The sequence below is a fragment of the Convolutriloba macropyga genome, chromosome 10, assembly GCF_964194025.1.
Source record: "Convolutriloba macropyga chromosome 10, txConMacr16.3, whole genome shotgun sequence".
In the NCBI taxonomy this organism is placed as follows: domain Eukaryota; kingdom Metazoa; phylum Xenacoelomorpha; order Acoela; family Convolutidae; genus Convolutriloba; species Convolutriloba macropyga.
This window is the reverse complement of record NC_134477.1, coordinates 60,317,716-60,328,194: the sequence shown is the minus strand read 5'-3', so window position 1 is coordinate 60,328,194 and position 10,479 is coordinate 60,317,716.

Here is a 10,479-nt window from a genome sequence, read left to right as displayed (position 1 = left end):
CTCGGTTATTATTATTCTGAAAAGTGTTCTTGACGAGAGGCTGATTAATCAAAGGGGCGTATGGGAACAGTGAGGTTAGGTGCGAAGACTGAGTTCGAAATGGGAGGGTCATTAGGATGAGAGGGTTCGGAGTTGTGCTGTTGAGTGTTTGGACTTGGTGGGGCGCTTGGGTGCGTTTATTGCGGGGGATGGATGATTTGTTGTCGGAAAAGGAGGAAGGGTGGCGTTTGGTGCTCGGGGAACGAAATTAGTTTGCTGTCGGGAGCATATCCGCTGGACCAAATTATTCTTGGGCAGACTTGATGTTTCAGGTCCCCTGGATTCTGAAATTTGAAGTTGTGCGTGTGGAAAAAAATCGGACGAATTATTTTGATTTATTTGTGGTCGAACCGGCTTTTGAATGCGTGGTGAAGAAGCCCCTGGGGCGTGTACAGAAGGCGGGTGACTATCTGCGGTTCCTTGGTTAGTTACGCTTGGAAGCGCCATGCCTTGTTGGCCTGTTAGATTCATTTGCGCCCGTAGTTGCTCCTGGTACAACGCCTGTGTCTTAGCAGCAGCCAAAAAGTTTTCAGTTGGAGCATAATAAGGGTCGAGTTGCTGCAAGGTCTCATTGCTTAAAATGTAATTGCCTCGAAAACTTTTGGAATGGATTGCCTTTAAATGTCAGAGTTATGATCGTCCACTTCTTCGCCGTTATTTTTGCTAGGGCATTCTGGAGTGTCTTTCGTAACCTCTGGTTCACCAGTTTTCTCCTCATTGTTAAAACTTAAAGCAAGTGAGGGGTTGATCCTGTCCTGGACAGCCTCTTCACTTATCCTTGAGCTCCTAGCACTTGTAGTTGTTTCAGATTGGCTACCTTTAGAAACGGCGTCCAGCAATTCAAGTTCTCGCAGAGTTGACTCTGCCAACCGTTTCCTGTTGTTTTCCTCCAGTTCATCTAATTCCATTTGCTTTTTTGTTTATCGATGCGAATGGCTGCCTCATTTTGTTCTTTGATTTCTTCGCGCTTCATTTTAGCGATTACGTAATCATGTTTACACTGACTAGTTGTTTTTGACAAGGCCATCAGTGAGGGATCTCTAGAACGAAGGGAAGCCCTCGGTTCCTGAAATTCGTTCATTTTGTCATCAGCAGAGTTGAGGTAGTTTTGTGCTGAAGTGAGTATCTTGTCAATCTTAGTTGTCATTGCTTCCAAATAGGACTCTGACGAAGGTACAAGTGTCACACCCTAGGAAAAAGGAAAGAAGCTACTGCAAGAAAAACTACCGTAGTTCATTACTGGGCTTAATATAACAACAAATTAAATTACGGCTCTGCAGTAGTACACTGAAAGGATGAAAAAGTCGAGAAAATTACTAGCCGTAACTCCAGACTAAACTTAAGTCACATCCTAGAAGGCAACAAGACCAAACCAATTAGCAATCATACATGTACACAGAAACATACAGCAGCAGAATCAATAGACTACAACTGGAAGTCTAGTAAATTAATAAAGTTGAAAAGTCAAAGGTCAGTACAGTCGTAACTCGAGAATAAACTTAAGTCATACCCTAGACAGCCATAAGACCTAAACAACAAACCAGCATACTAGCATACTCAACATACTGCAACAAAAACAACAACATACTTCGTCGCATATGACATACTACATCGAAATCCGGAAAAGTAGTGATGAAAACGAAAAGCGAAGTTCTGGGCGAGTAAAAAGGTTGCAATAGTTTGTTGTAAGTGGTGACGTCACTCACAGTCGAAATGGGAAGTTCCGCTTAGGGCGCGGTAACCATATAAACTATGATAAAGCAGTAGTTCGAGGATTCCTTTCATATACGTTATATCTCGTATATATACGTTTAAGCATTAATACGATCGATGCAACTTGTAAGCAACAATCAAGACAACAAATGAAAACTTAGACGGCAAGATTTTGATGCTCATTCAACAGGTTTTTTCGTCTGAGGTCATTGACGTCAAATCAGTTCGTATTCAATCGGCAATTATCTAGAAAACCTAAAAATATTAAGCCGAAAACCAGCTTAATCGATACATATAGTGCTTATATTTAATTTAAATTAGGTTATAAGAAATTTTCGCAGTTTTCTACGGATATAAGTACGTATTTAAATCTTATTTTAGTGATTTGAAATACTCAATTCTGATTGGCTAAAAATCGTTCTTTTATTTACTTCGTAACAAAAAGCAGAGAATTATCGTAAAAATTGCGGTTTTTAACGTTCAAATTTCTTTTAGTGTTTCCATTTCAACCGGGTTTTCCACTTAGTCAAATTGATTTTCATCCTTCAATATAAACATATCTTGAAGGACAACTTTCTTCCAAGTCACATCCTAGAAAAACCCAAACCACAACAAACAATCAGCATACTAACGGTATTAAATAAACTACAGCAAAATTGAATAAACTACAATACTGTTTTTCTTGACTAAGACAGTTGGAAAAGTCACGACAGAATCCAGCCGTAACTCGAGATTAAACTTAAGTCACACCCTAGAATGCAACAAGACCAAACCAACTAGCAATCATACAGGTACACAGAAACATACAGCAGCAGAATCAATAGACTAAAACAGAAGGGCTAGTAAATTAGTAAGGTTGAAAAGTCAAAGGACAGTACAGTCGTAACTCGAGAATAAACTTAAATCATACCCTAGAAAGCTATAAGACCTAAACAACGAACCAGCATACTAGCATACTCAACATACTAAAGCAAAAAAAAACAACATAATTCATCGCATCTGACATACTACATCGAAATCCGGAAAAGTAGCAGTGAAAACGAAAATCGAAGTTTTGCGCGAGCGACGTTATTGAAAAAAAAACGGAACACGGAGAATTGAAAAGTTAAAGGGACGAAAAACGCGGACGAAACGGTACATAAACGAGCGACGAGAAAAATTATGGGAACTCAATGATTTTTTGTAGGCCGGAGGTTGTGAAAATTTTCACGATTTTTGTGTATTGAGTTTCACTCAAATAACGAACCTTGTTGTTGGAGAAATTGATTTTTGACAACTTTGTCAAAAATTTATGCTTTTGTCCAATTTTTCTCTATTTTTGGTCAGTTTTTGCAAATTCTTTGATATGGAACGGTAATCCAGTAAACTTTTAGGCGCGAAAGTTCATTTTTTCCATATTCGATATTGATATTCTATGTTTTTTTTGAATTGCATCAAAATTGACCAAAAATTTGCAAAATAGAACAATTTAGCCTAATATACTATCAATTTTCGCTATATCAGAAGTTATTTTTTGATATACGAACCGACTGTATCAATTTTTTCGAGTTTTTGGTAAATCTACCATCGATGATTTTTCGCTCTTAAAGATTTCAATAGTAGGGGTTATTGGTGACCTTTTACGGATACTTTTCAAAGAATTGTTTGAATTTACTACCCCTTAAAATATTTTTAAAACTATCAGGGGTCAGGATTCTTGCCGTATAAGCTCAAAATCAGTTGTTTTCAGTTTGTCTCACAATTTGACGTTTTGGAGTCTTCTCGGCGTATTTGTCATCTCGTTATCAAAAACTGGATGAGACGCCTTTTTGTTAGCTTCTTTTGCACTCCCTGATCTCTAAATGCACATGCTCCTATCATCTCTTCTGTATCTGTTGATAATTGATGTGTGGATATTCGTCTGGAGAACTTCTGGTATTTGAACTGTGGGATCTGGATTGTAGAGATGTCGTCGTTGAAGGACACAGGGTCACTGAGGAGCCAACTGTACTTAATATCGTCCTCTTTGTACCCGTATGAACAGACGAGTAGAGAGCATTTTTGAGTGTCTAAGGGGAAGTACTCCAGAACCATGAAGCATTTGGAGGTCACTCGCAATCTTTCACTGACTAGAACCAATCCCTCAGGGAGAATTCTGATAAGGGAATTGACAGATCCCCCCGCGTGAACAGAGGTGCGGACTGCACTTGGGAAGTAGGAGTCTGGTTTCCCGATCTTGTCGGATATTTCGGACACGAACTGGATGTAACAATTACACAATTTATGTACAACCATTCGTTAAAAGAAGTTTAATACATATTAAGAAAGAGTTTCAGTTTAAAAAGAAGTATTGAAGCAGAAATTTCTCGTTAAAACTGAGTTTCTGTTCCTGTTGTATTAAAGACTTCTTTTGCATCCGGCGCACTCAGCCATTTCAAGCACCATGGAGGGATTCTACTGGCTGAACTTGGCATTTCAAAAAGATAATGGATCGGATACATGGCTAGCCTCGTAGGAGATGGTGTGATCGCCAACTTTCATTATCACAAGGTAAGTAACAAGTACTGTTAATTAATTGAAACAAAAAAAAATAAATTTTCAGGATATTAATTGTTTGATGACTTTGGTGGGACTGGAACCTCATTGTGTGGATGTCAGAATTTTAACCGATATTAGTGCATTGCACTAAGTTTGCTTCTGTTTTTGGAGGTGTTTGGCATCATAGTTTCATTGTTCTCAGTTTGGAATTGTCTGAAAAATTGAGACGGATGAAATTGGCTCATCCTGAGTCTCGAACCCACGCTCGCATTGTTAATATCGAGTTAGCTGTCCTCGCTAAGTTCCATGTTTGATTGCTCATATTTTCAATACTTTTTCGATCGCAATACGAATTAACTTCCAACCAATTAAAGCAGATAGGTAGTATAAAACAAATGATCTTAATTCGTATAATATAATAGTCGTCAGTCTAAGGAGAACAAATGCTAAAATTTTCTGTTCGAAAAGGAAGGACTGAAAAATTTAAAGTGAACTTTGTTTTAATTTCATAAAGGAAAGTGATTAAAAAAAATCAAAACTGACGAAAAATAAGAAGTGCTTGATTAAAAGTGCTACGCTGACCTAACCATAAAACCACTGAAACCCAACCGCGCGCAGCACAAAGCTAGATGATGAAGTGTTTCTCTTGTTTAATTTAATTCAGTGGAGTATGAAATAGATGGTAAAAAGACTGAAATAAAGATTTTAAAAGGAAACGAAGCTTGATTAAATTGATAATTGCCGTAATTAGCTTTTGTTTTGGTGTTTTTGGAGATCTGTTCAGCCCCGAATTTACTAAGCGAGCGGCTGGCTGAATAGAATGAAAAGAATGAAGTGAATCAAAAAGAAGTTGTGTCTGGCCCCGAGTTGACTAAGCGAGCGGCTGGCCATACACTCATAATATTTCTGATCGGATAAAAAGACGCCTATGTGCAAAATAAAAAGTAAGAGAAGGAAATAAAAGGAAGGTGACACTTCTCGGCTTCGAACTCTTATCGGTTCGATTTGTTAGTTACGTGTATACGTAATTCTCCGCTGAGCCAATTGGCTTGGCTTCAACAATTATACTAAATCGTTTTGAGTTGGCTGTAGGTAATAAACGCTTTGACTGATATATGAAAAAAAAAACAAAGTCGCATAGTGATAAATAAACAAAGTTGGAGTCGAACCGTAGCTCTAGGTTTAGAGATCTTCGTGTTCGTTGCTCCTCACAACTGCGCTGCTGGCTAATATTTTGTCTTATTTCGTTTGCTAGTCATTAAAATCGTGTGATGTTTTTCGCTGAGATTTCAATATAAAGTTGCACTTCCTTGTTATCCCGTTTTTGTCTTCGTATTCCTATTTATTCAATTCCCAAGTTTTCCACTGATGTCAGTCCGGCTGCCTATTTTTCTTGGAAAACAATTTATGGCCTTGAAGTTGGGGATGCACTGGAGCTCGATCCTCATTCTGTCATACATCAGTGTTTTGAGCTGCTACCTACGCCGGATGGCTAGTGTGCACCAGTTTGTCATTTCTTTTTTTTAGTATTGAAGGTGATCGAGAGTACTTTTGCAATTATTAAGCGGGCACTGCCTTTTTTGTGAATTAGTTCCACTTCAGACTGTGTGTTTTGTTTAATTGCCCGACTAATATACCCGTTTGCTAGTTTAATCTGAACTTCTCTAATTGTTCTCCTGTTTGCGTCTTCATGAAGTTTTTGGACCTTGTAAAATCTAGGTTTTCGTAGGCAGATCCTCAAGGCTCTATTCTGTACACATTGTATTTTATTAATGATTGCTTGCGATTGGTCAATTCAACAGGCATTTGAGTACAAAAAAAGAGGCCGGATCCAAGATTTGTATACCAATAAAAGACTCTCTTCGTTGATGTTTAGATTGCTAAGACTCCACAGTTGAAATAACCTGCTGTTTGCTCTCTTTTTTAGGCTATTGCAGTGATCGTTCCATCTGAGATGAGGAGTGAGAGTAATACCCAGAAACTTTAGCGTTTGTGTTTTTCCGACGGGTACGCCTTTTATTTTTAAATTGAGATCAGACTTTTTCTTAGATGGGTTTTTAAAAATCATGTACTGAGTTTTGTTAGGATTTATTTTAATTTTCAAGTGGTCACACCAGTCTATAAGGCTATTCAGTGATGATTGCAGATTGTTTTGAATTAGTTGTGTTGAGCGAGATCTGTAGTACAGGGCAAAATCGTCAGCGAACTGTGAAATCTGTGCTTTCATTTTCGGCAATCGGCTAACGTATATAAGGAAGAGAATGGGAGCAATTACGCTGCCTTGGGACACACCGGCTGTCGGGCAGAAACAGGCGCTAACACTAGTATTTATCTTTACGTAAACGTTCCTTTGTGACAAGAATGAATTTATCCACTTAATGATTGGGATCTTCAGCTCAATTGAATTCAATTTGTGGATCAACCCTAGACGCCATACGGCATCAAATGCTTTTTCAACATCCAAGCAAACTAAACCAACCATTTCAGACCATTGGAAAGCTTCACTAACGTGCTGAGTGAGTTTGATAATATTGTCTGTGGTACAGCGATGTTTCCTGTAAGCGCTCTGAGTTTCGCAAACTTTGGCCAGGCAACTTGTAAGACTAATAGGTCGATAGTTTTCAGCCTTTGATCTGTCTTTATCTTGCTTTGGATTCATTGTTATCTGTGACTCTTTCCAATTTACTGGAACATACGAGTTGTTAATTGAACTAGAAATGAGGCGGCAGCCTAGGGCTTTTATACTCCGTGGTAACTCACTGAGCACTTTGTAGCTGATTTTATCTGGTCCTGGGCATGACTTTCTCGATACTCTCAATATTTCATCGAATTCCTTTGTTTTAATCACAATACAAAGTTCCTCGGTGTCGACGTTTGTACTTAGAATTGCTTTGGTTTCTTTTTCGATTTTCTCGTGTTCGGCAATTTCTGTTGGTACTGTTGTGTGGTCTTTCATTGTGTCTTTTAGGAGTTGTTTGAAAAGCTCGCTTTTCTCATGATCTGTGACTGCCTTCGACTCTTTATATGTTAAATCGGGATAGTCGCAAGTTTTTTTGTTTTGACTCGTGGTCATTTGTTAGTACTTTTATTGCTCTCCAAAAACCTTTGCTGCCCTTGTCTCTTGCACGTGCCAAAATTTTAGCTCTTTTTTGTTCTTCTGATTGCCTGATTGATCGTTTGGTTTCTTTCTGCAGATAATTTATCTCGGTTTTTAGAGACCTAAATTCATCGTTAACTGCACCTTTGAGTTCTCTTCGCTTTTTCCTTTTCAGTTTTATCAATTTTTGTGTCTCAAGACTGTAAGGAAGCTTGTTTTTGTTGATATAGGAGTCTTCCAACGATTTGTGTATTATTTCAACCAGATTGCTGCTAAACTTATTTAGTTCATCCTTTCCCGTTTACTATGCAGGCCAAACATCCGATGATCTATACGATTTTCTAGCGTTTTCTCTGAATTGTCTGAAGTCAATTTCCGATTTCAATTCAAATTTTTTTGCTTATTTTGAGGTTAAACGTTGTGATTGTGGTTCTATGGTCACTTCTCAGATCCTCTGAGACTTCGAAGTTACTAAAATTTCTAAAAACTGTACTATAGCAAAAGTGTAAATCGAGCATGTTTTTACTTTTTCCGTCTAAAGACCGATATGTGTGGTGACCGTTGTTTAGCAGTTTAAAATCGCCGTTGTCTATTAGATTCAGGAGTTTCTCACCGTTTTCAGAATCATAGGAGCAGTTTAATTCTTGGTGGGGAGAGTTGAAGTCACCACAAACAAAAACATTTGTCATACTTTCTGAGACTACTTTTTTCCAGTGAGAGTGGTTTTCCAGGTGAATTCTAAACAGATATTATCCAAATTTCTCCGAAATACGGTAGCGTGATGCATAAATTTAGTATTTCCAGTGTTTTTCCGCTGCAGTCGTTCTCTTTTTCAGCTGGTTCTGTTTGGTTTATGACGATGTTGTTCTTTATTAAAATAAGAGAGCCATGATGACTGTTGGTATAAGTTTCTGTTGCAACAACATAATTACAAAGAGGGCTTTCTGCCATTTTTTCACTTCATTCAGGCAAATTATGTCTATGTCTTTTTCGGCTAAGAATAAAATCGTTTATTTTGGAGATCGTTTTTTTTTTTGTTGTTTAGACCTCGACAGTTCCATTGCAAAATTTTGAGCTTATCCATTTTGGTTAAAGTTTTGGCTGTTTGATATGTTGTTAGGCGGCATTGAATTAACAGGGATTGCATTTGCACTCCTAATGCTCTCATGTGTTTTTTGACCATCAATTTTTTCATTGAAGATTCGTGAGGCGCTGTTAGAGACACTGTTTATTATATCACTATAGGACATGGTATTTAGAACTGTTCGTATTTTGCTCAACACTTCGGCTACAAGAACAGCTATTTTTTCAGTTTGTGGCGGCATTTCAACGTTGGTTTGCGGTTTCAAGTTTTTCGCTGCAGTAGAGTTTTTATTCTCATTTATCTTTCTTGAAGCCTCAGCTAGCTTCTGCTGATAGGCCGGACAACCGCGATAAACTGTCGCCTGAGCACCGCCACAGTTAGAACACTTAGAGTTTTTTTTTGAACAGTACATTCTTTAACACTGTGCTCCTGCGAGCAGCGAAGACATCGAGTAGCATTACTGCATTCTTTTGCTGAGTGACCAAATTGTTGGCATTTGAAACATTGCATTACATGGGGTGGTTGACGGCTTGCTTCACATCGGTATAGCTGCCAACTTATTTTGACACCATGTTTCTGAGCTGCACTAACATGGTTATTGGAATCAGTTATGACTCGAATCAAATTTGTTGGTTGGCCAGTTGCTCGACTTGTTATTCGTGTAACTTTGTTGACATTCATTGCATTGTTGTTTAGGAGTTCAATTTTTATCTCATCAACACTAATGCTGTGATGGACATTTACAATTACGAAACTGGGTTTAGTTTTTGGCTTAGGAAGCGTGTTTCTGGCATTCACAGTGGCATTTGGAAAGGCTTGAGTTAGGTTTACGGTTAGCATTGGGCATTCTCTAGAAGCGAGGTCCTCAGGTTGAATAAAAAAATCGGTGTTGTTCTTCAACTCTCTTATGTGCTTTATTTTGACCACTGGAAAGTTCGATCTGATTGCTCTTGCAAACTGTATTTGTGATGGCCTTGGATCAATAGAAACAACAATTGGTCTAACGTTGGTGATTGGAATTTGTGCTTGTTTTCTGAACCTTTTTCTTTTACTTCGCACTTCATTAAAATCGCTTTCATCTTGTGTTGTTTCGTCGGCTGTCATTCTGGCTTCAGACAAAAGCCTCTCAATTGGGCTCATTTTAAAACTCAGCCTCAGAGAGGCTGTGACTTCTCGAAAAATTCCCAAATAAGACTTAACTTGGCCGAGTTGTTTTCCGTTTAAATGGGTGATTAAAGGTAAAGTGCTAAGTTTGGTAGTGCTAGGCAAGTAAAACTTCAAGAATCGGGATTTAGGCGCTTTAAGATAGAGGGCTATTGCTTAGCAGATTGACAAAGGTAAAATTTGAAACAACTTTTAAAGCGCAGAGAATAAGTGAAAATAAGCCGATTAAAAGTCAGCATTTAAAAAGCAACTTTTAGTGAAAAATCTCTTTTTAAAAAAGACTCACTCCCAAAGGACGTTCCTACACAAAGTGGAGTACTTGCATGTGGCTTTCCTATCACACTTTGAGGTACTGATCCGAAAGTGACATTAATAGCGGTTTAATCATCATGGACAACAATTAGGCTAACTAACTGGATATAGCATTAGTACGATCGATGCAACATGTAAGCAACAATCAAGACAACAAGTGAAAACTTAGACGGCAAAATTTTGATGCTCATTTAACAGATTTTTTTGTCTGATGTCATTGACGTCAAATCAGTTCGTATTCAATCGGCAATTGTCTCAAAAACCTAAAAATATTAAGCCGAAAACCAGCTTAATCGATACATATAGTGCTTATATTTACTTAAAATTAGGTTATAAGAACTTTTTTGCAACTTTCTACGTATATTAGACCGTATTTAAATCTTATTTTAAAGATTAGAAATACTCGATTCTGATTGGCTAAAATTCGTTCTTTTATTTACTTCGTAACAGAAAGCAGAGAATTATCGTAAAAATTGCGGTTTTTATTGTTCAAAATTCTTTTAGTGTTTCCATCTCAATCTGGATGTAGCATTAGTGCGATCGATGCAACATG